This window comes from Schistocerca nitens, chromosome 6, assembly GCF_023898315.1.
Source record: "Schistocerca nitens isolate TAMUIC-IGC-003100 chromosome 6, iqSchNite1.1, whole genome shotgun sequence".
Classification (NCBI taxonomy): domain Eukaryota; kingdom Metazoa; phylum Arthropoda; class Insecta; order Orthoptera; family Acrididae; genus Schistocerca; species Schistocerca nitens.
The window spans coordinates 436,649,534-436,661,736 of NC_064619.1; the positions used below are offsets into that span (position 1 = coordinate 436,649,534).

Here is a 12,203-nt window from a genome sequence, read left to right on the forward strand (position 1 = left end):
CCGCGGGGCTCCTCTGTTAACGTCTCCGTTCCTAATTCTCCTCACGTGTATATCACGATGGTTGCTGTGCTGACGCTGTGGGCGTATACACTATGTACTTGCCACACTCTTTACTAAACTAGGTCGGAAGAATGAAAAAACTACGTACCTACGAATGCACTGCATCTTAGTTTTCTCTGTTCGACTTAAGTAAAGAGGGTTATTATTATTATTTCTTTCTTTCCTTTATCAGACATTATGTCTGGTTAAAAATGGAAAGTGACGCGGACCTTGATCAAGCGTGACTTCCTTTTAACTGTACGCTATATGTTGCACTGCATTTAGGAGCTTTCGGGTAATTGAACATGTATCAATCATTACAGATTTCTGTAGTCGTATATATACGTTTGGATGTAGCTGTATTGCGTTGATGTAGTGGTGGATATTGTGTGGTAAGACTCCTGTAGTTGATAGTATAATTGGTATAATGTCAACTTTATCCTGATGCCACATGTCCTTGACTTCCTCAGCCAGTTGGATGTATTTTTCAATTTTTTCTCCTGTTTTCCTCTGTATATTTGTTGTATTGGGTATGGATATTTCGATTAGTTGCGTTAATTTCTTCTTTTTATTGGTCAGTATGATGTCAGGTTTGCTATGTGGTGTTATTTTATCTGTTATAATGGTTCTGTTCCAGTATAATTTGTATTCATCATTCTCCAGCACATTTTGTGGTGCATACTTGTTTGTGGGAACGTGTTGTTTTATTAGTTTATGTTGTATGGCGAGTTGTTGAATTATTTTTGCTACATTGTTATGTCTTCTGGGGTATTCTGTATTTGCTAGTATCGTACATCCGCATGTGATGTGATCTACTGTTTCTATTTGTTGTTTGCAAAGTCTGCATTTATCTGTTGCGGTATTGGGATCTTTAATAATATGCTTGCTGTAATATCTGATGTTTATTGTTTGATCCTGGATTGCAATCATGAATCCTTCCGCCTCACTGTATATATTATTATTATTATTATTCTTTCTTTCTTTTCTCAGACGTTATGTGTGGTCAAAAATGGAAAGTGACGCGGACCTTGATGAAGCGTGCCTTCCTTTTAACTGTACACTATATGTTATATTGCATTTAGGAACTTTCGGGTAATTGAACATGTATCAATAATTACGGATTTCTGTAGTTGTATATATAAGTTTGGATGTAGCTGTATTGCATTGATGTACTGGTGGATATTGTGTGGTATGACCCCTGTATTTGATAGTATAATTGGTATAATGTCAACTTTATCCTGATGCCACATGTCCTTGACTTCCTCAGCCAGTTGGATGTATTTTTCAATTTTTTCTCCTGTTTTCTTTTGTATATTTGTTGTATTGGGTATGGATATTTCGATTAGTTGTGTTAATTTCTTCTTTTTATTGGTGAGTATGATGTCAGGTTTGTTATGTGGTGTTATTTTATCTGTTATAATGGTTGTGTTCCAGTATAATTTGTATTCATCATTCTCCAGTACATTTTGTGGTGCATACTTGTTTGTGGGAAAGTGTTGTTTTATAAGTTTATGTTGTAAGGCAAGCTGTTGATGTATTATTTTTGCTACATTGTCATGTCTTCTGGGGTATTCTGTATTTGCTAGTATTGTACACCCGTTACTATTATTATTATTATTATTATTTTACACCTGATGCTTACGATGACAGGACAATAAGAAGCCATTTCTTCCGTCTAAAATGAATATATGGGATTCTAACACGGAACCTTGCGTTCTCCGCGCAATGCTGTTACTGGCTGAGTTATGGCTTGACTCCCGACTCACTCCCATAGCTTTGACGAAGCTGCCTGTATTGCTCACTCGGTAAGAGCTCTGTTTGCGAAGGGAAGTGTTCAGGATACGAGTTCCGGCATCATTGAAGCTGTGAGGAAGCGCCTGAACAGCTGATAAGGTGCCTGCTCGTTTAGAACTTGAAACTTGCAAGCCCTGATGTAGTGAAACTGTAACTTGTTACAAAAATTCGTGAAAAAATGTGTGTGAAATCTTATGGGACTTAACTGCTGAGGTCATCAGTCCCTAAGCTTACACACTACATAACCTAAATTATCCTAATGACAAACACACACACCCATGCCCGAGGGAGGACTCGAACCTCCGCCGGGACCAGCGGTACAGTTCATGACTGCAGCGCCTGAGACCGCTCGGTTAGTCCCGCGCGCAAAATTCGTGAACCACCAGTCAATGAAATGCTGACTGACTTTGAAAAGGGAAAATAATTTGAAAGAATAGTCCACACTAACATTAAGTTGTGCAACTTATGAATGGCAAGCATGGTAGGTCTAATTAAACATTAACGAATCTGAAAAATCACTCGTATCATCCTATCTAACACACATAATTGTGATAAACTTTTAGCCGACCAGTGTGCAACCTTGATGGGGGCAGCTTTCTGTAAACACAACACTTAAACAGGAAAATGACCAGCCGCTGCCAGTACTTCTCCAAGTTATTTGAATCAGTTCAATAGGCATGGACTATTAGGTAAAGATGATCACATGGACAGAATACTGCGTCCACCTTAGTTTTGTGGAACATGAACACACATACGCTATAGAATCTGCTCTAGCAATTATTAACTCAGCCACTGACCTTAAGACTTACCTTCTCAAATGAAGAACTTCCTTGCAGAAGACGGGGTATTTATTATTATAAACAGTGAAAACAATCTGAGAACTGAGTCATCTCATCATATTTACCATGGAAATGGAAATGAGCGTTTGGGGTCATTGGCCGGGAGGCCCCTTGCGGGACAGGTCCAGCCGCCTTTGTGCAAGTCTTACTACATTCGACGCTACATTGGGCGACCTGCGCATCGGATGTGGATGAAATGATGATGAAAACAACACAACACCCAGTCCCTAAGCGGAGAAAATCTCCGACCCAGCCGGGATTCGAACCCGGGCCCGTCACTACCATGGGTCACAGTTAGGTAGGCAAAGAACCTGCCAGGGTAGCCGAGAGCGCTCACAGTCTGCTTTAGGCGGTGGCGCGGCACGGACCTGCTGTCCCGGCCGCGGGCGCGCGTGGACGAGGAAGTGTTTACACCGCCGGTACTCGCGGGTGTTGTTGTCTGACTCGATCGCCATGGCACACAATTTTCGAAAGACTATGCTCCAATTTACGTTCGACAACGAATTTGCCAGACCCAAAGCTTTCGAAATAGAGCGTTTTTTGAGGGAAGAAGTTCGTTTACCTACTGCAGACATAATTGGAATACACCTGTCCATTGTAAGCAGTACAATGTACGTAAAGATGACCGATGAAGCTGCGTGTGAAAGAATTCTCTCTGCTGCTCAAAGAGGATTTAAATTTCGACACTCTGATGGCCATATCAGCGATGTAACAGTAGCTCCTTCAGGACTGGGTGTGAGGGTCATTCGGATCTTTGAATTGCCGTTTGAGGTGCCAGAATCGATGGTTACTGAATCGCTGCGACCATATGGAACGGTACTTAGTCATACGCCTGAACGCTGGGCACGTTTTAGCACCTATCCTGTGCTAAACGGCGTCCGACAGGTGCGGATCGCCCTTACTAAACATATCCCTTCTTATTTATACATTGGGGGATGTCGAGCTATTGTGATTTACGATGGCCAGCCACGCACCTGTTCTGGCTGCGGTGGAGAAGGACATTCCGCTCGGAATGCCTACAACGCCGCGTCGTGCAACTGCCACATGAAGCGTCACAGCGAGAAGTTCCCACGCAACTGCCGATGACGTACGTGTCGGTGGCCCGCCGGGAGGTGTTTCCAAATTCGGAGCGTGACAAGGACGTGTTCATGCAAGAGCAGATCGAGTTACGGGAGCATGGAGGTAACTCGGAGAATGTCCCTACACCCATGTCACGTCAGTTGAGGGAGGAACCTTCCGAAAACTCACATGTAGCACGCGGCGTGGAAGTAGAGGTCGAGACAGTGGCGCCGGCAACAGACCAACGAACGATCGACGAACACAGTGAGGCAGCAGAGGGCAGGGCACCCAAACAGCGATCGCCGAACCGTCGCAAAAAGCGTCGCCATAGTTCGGGTGACAAGTCCCCCCCCCCCCTAGCCTAGGGGACACGGAAGGTATCCTAGCCGAAGAACTGTCTGACGCGGAACACGTGCCTTTAGAGGACGCTGACAGGATTCCGTCAGATGGTGACCGGATGTCCTCCTGCCTTTCAGATGGTCCCTCTTCATTGACACCGCCTGAACCATCGCTGCCGACGAAGGAGTCAGGGACACCAATGTCCCGGCAGCCACGTCGAAATACATCAGAGGACGTTTCTCGGATGGATGACCACTGCGACTGGGCGGAACCAGTCGAAGACATACAGGAATTGCTACCCCCAAATGATGACCTCTCACTTACAGGATGCACACCACGGAACGACAACAACGGAGGGCAACCCGTTGGCGTGCACCCCTCTGAGCACGAATAGTGGACTAAAGCCCTTGGAGTTCTCAATGACATGACACGAGCGTGACAACCACAACGAACCAAGCATGTAAGGTGGGCACAGTGAACATTAACACCGCACGTTCGCTTGCAAAGATGCAACTTCTCCGGGACATGATTTACGCCACAGACGTTGATATTCTGCTGATGCAGGAAACCTGCAATGCTGCTTTTCCCGACGTGCATGGATACGACACTTACCTAGCACCGACTCCCGATGGAGGACGTGGCACAGCGATACTACTCCGGGAAGGGATTCCGATGTGTGACCTCGATTACCTTCCTTCGGCTCGAGGTTTGGCTATGACCGTGAACGGTATTCGAGTCGTCAACATCTATGCACCCTCCGGATCTGACAATCGACAGGCGCGTGCACACTTCTACTCGGAGGAGATTGCCCCCCTATTCCATGGGAGGTATGACCACATCTTGGTAGGGGGGGGGGGGATTTTAACTGTGTACTCACACCGAAGGATCAAATTCCTAATTTGAGCTCCTGCCACGCATTGAACACGATCTGCCGGGACATGGCCCTAATGGACACGTGGGAAAAGATCCATGGACAGCGAGAGGGCTACACGTATTTTACTGGCCGCTCGGCGAGCAGGCTGGATCGGATTTATGTTTCTGATGGATTACGAGATCACGTGTCGGCTGCTGAACGTGGCCCACAGCTTTTACGGATCACCTTGCATATTTTTGCACGTTAACCCTCCCACGGCAGCGGGTCTGGCGGAGTCGTAGTTCCTGTAAACTTAATTCATCCTTACTGGTGGATCTCGAATGTCGCCAGCGGATCGAAGAAACATGGCAGACTTGCACTCGCCGTCTGCCGCTGCACCGTACGGTTCTTTCATGGTGGCTGCAGTGTGCAAAACCGGCGATACGAAGAGCTCTCATAACGTATGGCAAGGAAAAAGCGAAATGGCTCCGAGATTTTTTTTTTTTTTGGTCATCAGTCTACTGACTGGTTTGATGCGGCCCGCCACGAATTCCTTTCCTGTGCTAACCTCTTCATCTCAGAGTAGCACTTGCAACCTACGTCCTCAATTACTTGCTTGACGTATTCCAATCTCTGTCTTCCTCTACAGTTTTTGCCCTCTACAGCTCCCTCTAGTATCACGGAAGTCATTCCCTCATGTCTTAGCAGATGTCCTATCAGTGTTTTCCACATATTCCTTTCCTCTCCGATTCTGCGTAGAACCTCCTCGTTCCTTACCTTATCAGTCCACCTAATTTTCAACATTCGTCTATAGCACCACCCCCTTGGCTCCGAAATACACTTGATTATTACTACATGGTGCTCCGCGACCTGTCCTCCAGGGCCCCATCGCCCGAGCGTCAAGCGGAAGTCCATCGCATTCAGGCCTGCATTTTATAGATCACGAGACGTCGACTGGAGGGACTTTCGATCCGTGCTCGGTGCTTGGACAACGTCGATAGAGAACGTATTAGCATGCATCATGTGTCCAAGGGACAAGCGCGTAATCGCCTATCCCTAATCACAGTGCTCCATGATGACGATGGTCGGCCCTTGACTTCACAACAGGACATTGCTGCTGAGTTTCTGGAGCATTACCGCCTCCTTTTCACTGGGACGCCGACGGACAATCGGACAGGAGAAGAAATTTTGCGACAGATGCAAACGGAGGTGAATGGTCCGGATGCAGAGGCGCTATTGGAACCCCCAACGGAAGATGACATCCGGGGCGCACTCGCGAAGGGTGCGGTGCATAAATCCCCTGGGCCAGATGGGCTGACACTCGAATTTTATCGCGCATTTGCGGATTTAATGATGTCCCAGTTGGTATCGATGTATTATGAGTTATTGAGCCCTGACACGGACGTTCCGTCGCAGTTCTTGGCGGGACTGCTTATACCAATACCGAAATCGACTGCGAGTGTCAGTGCCCATCAATTTAGACCGCTCACGATGCTCAATACTGACTATAAGATCTTTGCGCGAATGTTGGCGGCAAGGCTCAAGATTGTAATATCCAAGACAATACCACCAAATGGTTCAAATGGCTCTGAGCACTATGGGACTTAACTTCTAAGGTCATCAGTCCCCTAGAACTTAGAACTACTTAAACCTAACTAACCTAAGGACATCACATACATCCATGCCCGAGGCAGGATTCGAACCTGCGACCGTAGCGGTCGCGCGGTTCCAGACTGTAGCGCCTTTAACCGCTTGGCCACCACGGCCGGCCCAATACCACCAGACCAGGCTTGTCCAAGGGTTCGGAGCAACATACATTCTATCCTCGGCGAATACCGTGACGTAATTTCCCTGACGGAAGCTTGTCGCATGCGAGCGGCGTTCGTATCGGTGGATTTTGATCGTGCCTTTGACAGGATCAACCATGATTTCCTTGACTTGACCATGCGACGCATGGTGATACCACAGGATTTTATTACCGTCCTCATGCGCCTCCTTCGCGGCGCTTCTTCGACGGTGAGAGTCAATGGCAGGGAGGTAGGAACGATTCCTGTTTGCAGCTCAGTTAGGCAAGGATGTCCCTTGTCGATGATATTGTTTACAATAGCTCTCGAACCATTGATGCAGACTCTTAGACGGACTCTAACAGGCGTCCGACTCCGTGCGAGCTCCTTCACGTGTCGTGCATATGCCGACGACTTGATGATACTCGTCCGGTCAGAGAACGAAGTAAGTAAGGTGGTTACCCTTCTTAATACGTACGGAGTAGCTGCGGGAAGCAGGGTCAACATGAATGAAACCAAGATCATGCACGTCGGTCGAGGGCTGGACTCTCCGCACAGTCCGTTTACGACGGTGGACATCTTGCGATGCTTAGGTGTATTGTTCACCCGATCACTACGGCAATCAGCGGCGGCGAGCTATCGACGTCTCCTCCAACACGTCCGACTGCACATACGCAACAATTCACTCCGAACGCACAACCTGCTCCAAAGGGTGGACTACACTAATGTTCACCTGGCCTCGCGACTGCCGCACCGGGCACAGGTACTGCCAATCACACATGGTATTGCTGACAGATTAATGGCGGCCTTTGGATACTATGTCAGCCAAGGAATGTTGTTTAAGATCAAATACGAGACTTTAACTCTCCCACACCATTCTGGAGGCCTTAACCTCACGGATGTGCGGCACAAGGCTCTAGCTATACCTGCGAGCGACGCTACGCACTTGGAACCAACGGCAACACGCCATCACGTCGGCCATCCTGGATGTGCTTCTTCCGACGTCCTTTGAACCACCGATGGCGGTCGGCACAATCCCGCCCTCTTTTTCTCACGTCGCTCGATTTTTTGTTGATTTTAGTTATGTCCAGTTACAGATACCTTCTACAAAAATCCCCACTACACGTGAGATATATCGATACTTGCGGCGTCATCATGGCAGCAATGTTGTCGAACTGAAATACCCAACGCGAGACTGGCGACAGATTTGGCGAGCTGTCCATACACCTCTCCTCACCACAGCAGCGCGATCGTCATGGTGTACACTAACCAACCGCAAGACAGTCAACCGCCAACGATTGTACGACATTCGCATGGTGGATTCCCCGCTCTGCCTTATACGTGGCATGCAGGACACCGACGAACACTCTCTGCAGTGCGGTGAGGCAAAGGATGTTTGGCGGCTGACGCAACGCATCATGGCCCTCCTCCGACGCACCGACGAATCCACGATCACGACGGACGCTTTATTTTTCCCTGACTCTGTCTTTTTTCCCTCACAAAAAACATCGGCAACCCGATGGATTGGAGGACACGCATCGCACTACGTGCTCTCGCGGACCTTGATATCGGGCATGGACTATTGGCATTATCTACTAGAACAACACGAAATCATCCGACGCCACTCTAAATATAAAACCCATTTTGCGAACTTTCTAGGCATCATGTTTCATAACCCCCCGAAGCGGTGGGGAGTCCTAGGTTTACGTTGTTTCGAGGGATAGGATGTACTCCCAGTGAAGTGACGACGATGTCACTTCGGCCCTATATTTCTTTCCCTTCTTTTTTATATATGATTTTTCTTTTGGGACATTAAAATTAAATGAATAAATAAAATATTATTGTTACTACAAAAAAAGCACTAATGCGCTGCTTCATGGACTCGGGTTGGCGCGCCAGCCACGGATCGAATCCGGCCGGCAGATTAACGACGAGGGCCGGTATGCCGGCCAGCTTGGATGTGGTTTTTAGGCGGTTTTCCACATCCCGCTTAGTGAATACCGGGCTGGTCCGCAAGTTCCGCCTCAGTTACACGACTCGCAGACATCTGAAAACTTTCGCACTATTTCATGACTTACATTAGACGGAGACAGCTGTGGTACCTTACTTCCGTCCCGGGGGGTTCGGGGTAGCGTCAGGAAGGGCATCCGGTCACCCTCTGCAATTAACACTGACAAATCCGTACTAACAAAGCCGACCCCGCGTTGGAGCGGGCCAAAGGCCCCAAGAAAGAAAGAAAGAAAGAACAGGTAGGTAGGCAAAGATGTTACGTAACAACATGCGAATACAGAATGCCGACGGCAGACAAAGCACGCATCAAAACATACATAAATATTCAATAAATGAATGAGGAAAATGAAATGAGAAACAACGAATTTAATTAAACTGTATATTAATTTCAAATAAAAAATGAAGGAGACGATCCACTTGGCATTTTTTAGATACACCTGCAACGTATCCCAATAATCACAAACACACAAATGTGTTTTCACGACTTCACGAAATGCATACAGTGACCTAAACTGAAAGGGCGAATGACAAAATTGAATATATAATGCTTCGAACTGAGTGATCAGAACACGATCCCATAATCAGCTTCAAGCTTGCTGCAAGCACAAAGACTTGGAAATTTTGTAAAACAATTTGCCTGAGAATCAGCTCACCTTCAGAATTCATAGCAAGTTTAATACGCAAAATTATTGGGAACTAGCGGTTGGATACATATATCACACGAATGAATTGACGAAAACCTTTCCTATGAGCAACCACTTCGAATAAATGTAACATTTTCACCGACAGCTGCAAACATGCAGTGCCGCATCTGACCTATGACCGTCCATAACAAGTGTCCCGCGACAAGTGTGTTTCAAAGCCATCCGCAAGCATGCATCTACATCTACATCTACATGACTACTCTGCAATTCACATTTAAGTGCTTGGCAGAGGGTTCGTCGAACCACAATCATACTATCTCTCTACCATTCCACTCCCGACCAGCACGCGGGAAAAACGAACACCTAAACCTTTCTGTTCGAGCTCTGATTTCTCTTATTTTATTCTGATGATCATTCCTACCTATGTAGGTTGGGCTCAACAAAATATTTTCGCATTCGGAAGAGAAAGTTGGTGACTGAAATTTCGTAAATAGATCTCGCGCGACGAAAAAAGTCTTTGCTGTAAAGACTTCCATCCCAATTCGCGTATCATATCTGCCACACACTCTTCCCTACTACGTGATAATACAAAACGAGCTGCCCTTTTTTGCACCCTTTCGATGTCCTCCGTCAATCCCACCTGGTAAGGATCCCACACCGCGCACCAATATTCTAACAGAGGACGAACGAGTGTAGTGTAAGCTGTCTCTTTAGTGCACTTTCAACGGCCAGTGTAATGACTGACTGAAAGCGCCCGGAAATGTCACAGATGACCATGCTTCTCCAGAAAAATATGACAGAGACAAAGCTCATATAATCTACACTGTATGTACTGATTCTGGTTACAGAGCATCTTTTCAATGCAACAGTTAAGATCAGTTCGCGATTTACTGAAAGCAAATTACTGAGAAATTGAAATTGCTCTTTTAACATGCAACTGTCAACTTCAATCTCTCCACTCAGTGTCACTACATTTTACCTTCTTTATTTAGGAAAAAGAGTCTCTGTGTGTGGAACCAGAAAAAACCGGCTATATCTTTGGCAATGCTGTCGCCCTTGATTACCCTTCGCCGACAGCCAAAGCCTTACCACTTTAGCAACACCGGTTCCACCAGATCACCGAAGTTAAGCAACGTTGCCTCGGTTAGTCCTTGGATGGATGATCTACGGGGAACACCGGGTGCCTTTGACTGACGGACGAGCAAATCGCCGAAATAGCTTCCAACTGAAAAACTTGCAACAGGTCCGTGCTCCACACGACGTTGTTACTGAGACTTCAAACTATGAATGAACTTCCGCTGTGGCTAAGCCATGTCTCCGCAGTATCCTTTCTTTCAGGAGTGCTAGTTCTGCAAGGTTCGCAGGAGAGCTTCTGTAAAGTTTGGAAGGTAGGAGACGGATACTGGCAGAAGTAAAGCTGTGAGTACTAGGTGTGAGTCGTGCTTCGATAGCTCAGTTGGTAGAGCACTTGCCCGCGAAAGGCAAAGGTCCCGAGTTCGAGTCTCGGTCGGGGACACAGTTTTAATCTGCCAGGAAGTTTCATATCAGCGCACACTCCGCTGCATAGTGAAAATCTCATTCATGAATGAAATAACCTCACTAAAACAATTTCTGCTATTCTTACGAGCTCTTCTGCTACAAAATGTTTTACTGTATCAATTACAAGAGCGATAGAATGAGGCTCGTCGTGGGATGTTCAAAAAGTGATTTCATCCTTGATGTAATAGCTTATTTTCGCTGTATCTGCACAGAAATGAGATCCGTCCCCGTTGCTACACCTAGCGCGGTAGCCCTAAGGGACCGAATCTACAGATACGCGATTTGAATCTTCCGTGTGAAACAGATTTTTGACAGAATTTTGCCCGAAGGAGGAGGAACGCTGTGTGTTATTCTTGATCATAAAATCGAGAACAAAATTTAAGGAATACATTACTCACCTTTTCTGATAGGATAATGGCAGAAGTGTTGAGTGTCCGATCTATTGTGTCAGTAAGTTAGCTTCGTTGGCCACGATCCTTTATCGACTGTTCTGCATGGAATATCTTCCTATACATCCTTTCATTCTCCGATCATCCATACAAGATATTACTGCAAAACAGAAACGACATTCATTTATGACGTACAAACAAATGGCTAAAACTCACGGGAAGCATTGCCCCACTTAAAGACGTGGCGTGTATGACGCCCGAATGTTGCTTTTAGGTGCAGAGCATGGCGTGCGTGTATACATGGTTTCCGAGCGATCCAGTTACAGACAGGTGCGCACTGAACATGACAGAAGGTTGCAAGTTAACCGACTTAAAACTCGGAATGGGTCATGGGTCAAGGCACTTCGGAGATTACGACAGAATTCACGTCAATGCGGATAACACTATGTACATACATCTTCCGTACAACTTGTACATGGTTTCCACACGCGTAAATCACCACACAGGACGACAGCAAGTGTTTCACGAATGGATGATCCGCCACCTCCGCAAAGCTGTACAGGTTATCGATGGTCCACAACGACTCGGTGTCAACCCTCCATTTTCCATATAGTCCCATCAGCAGAGTACAAGAAACAGGTCCCTACCAGATATATTTCCCTACAGGGTGATTCAAAGTGTTACTCACAGACTGAAGAAGCTAACAGAGGAGTCGAAATACTACACGTTTCAAAAGGGAAATTGTGGTATTGGAAGTACGAGGGCTATTCCGAAAGTAAGGTCCGATCGGTCACGAAATGGAAACGACTATGAAAATCCGATAAAGCTTTGCACAGATGTGTTGGGTAGTGTCTCTAGTATAACCCCAGTTAACATCACGTCGCTCTTCTCATTTCTGAGCTCGCAGTGAGTGC

The 12,203-nt window shown here is 46.5% G+C and overlaps 1 protein-coding gene and 1 non-coding gene across 2 annotated transcripts in view; both read left to right on the top strand.

Annotated features, from left to right (window-relative positions):
• Nucleotides 1-12,203, top strand: part of LOC126263395 (paired box pox-neuro protein-like) — a 304,751-nt gene that overhangs the window by 245,062 nt on the left and 47,486 nt on the right. The window lies entirely within an intron of this gene.
• Trnas-cga (transfer RNA serine (anticodon CGA)) lies at nt 10,803-10,877 on the top strand. The gene has a single exon. It is a non-coding gene; the product is annotated as a tRNA-Ser (tRNA).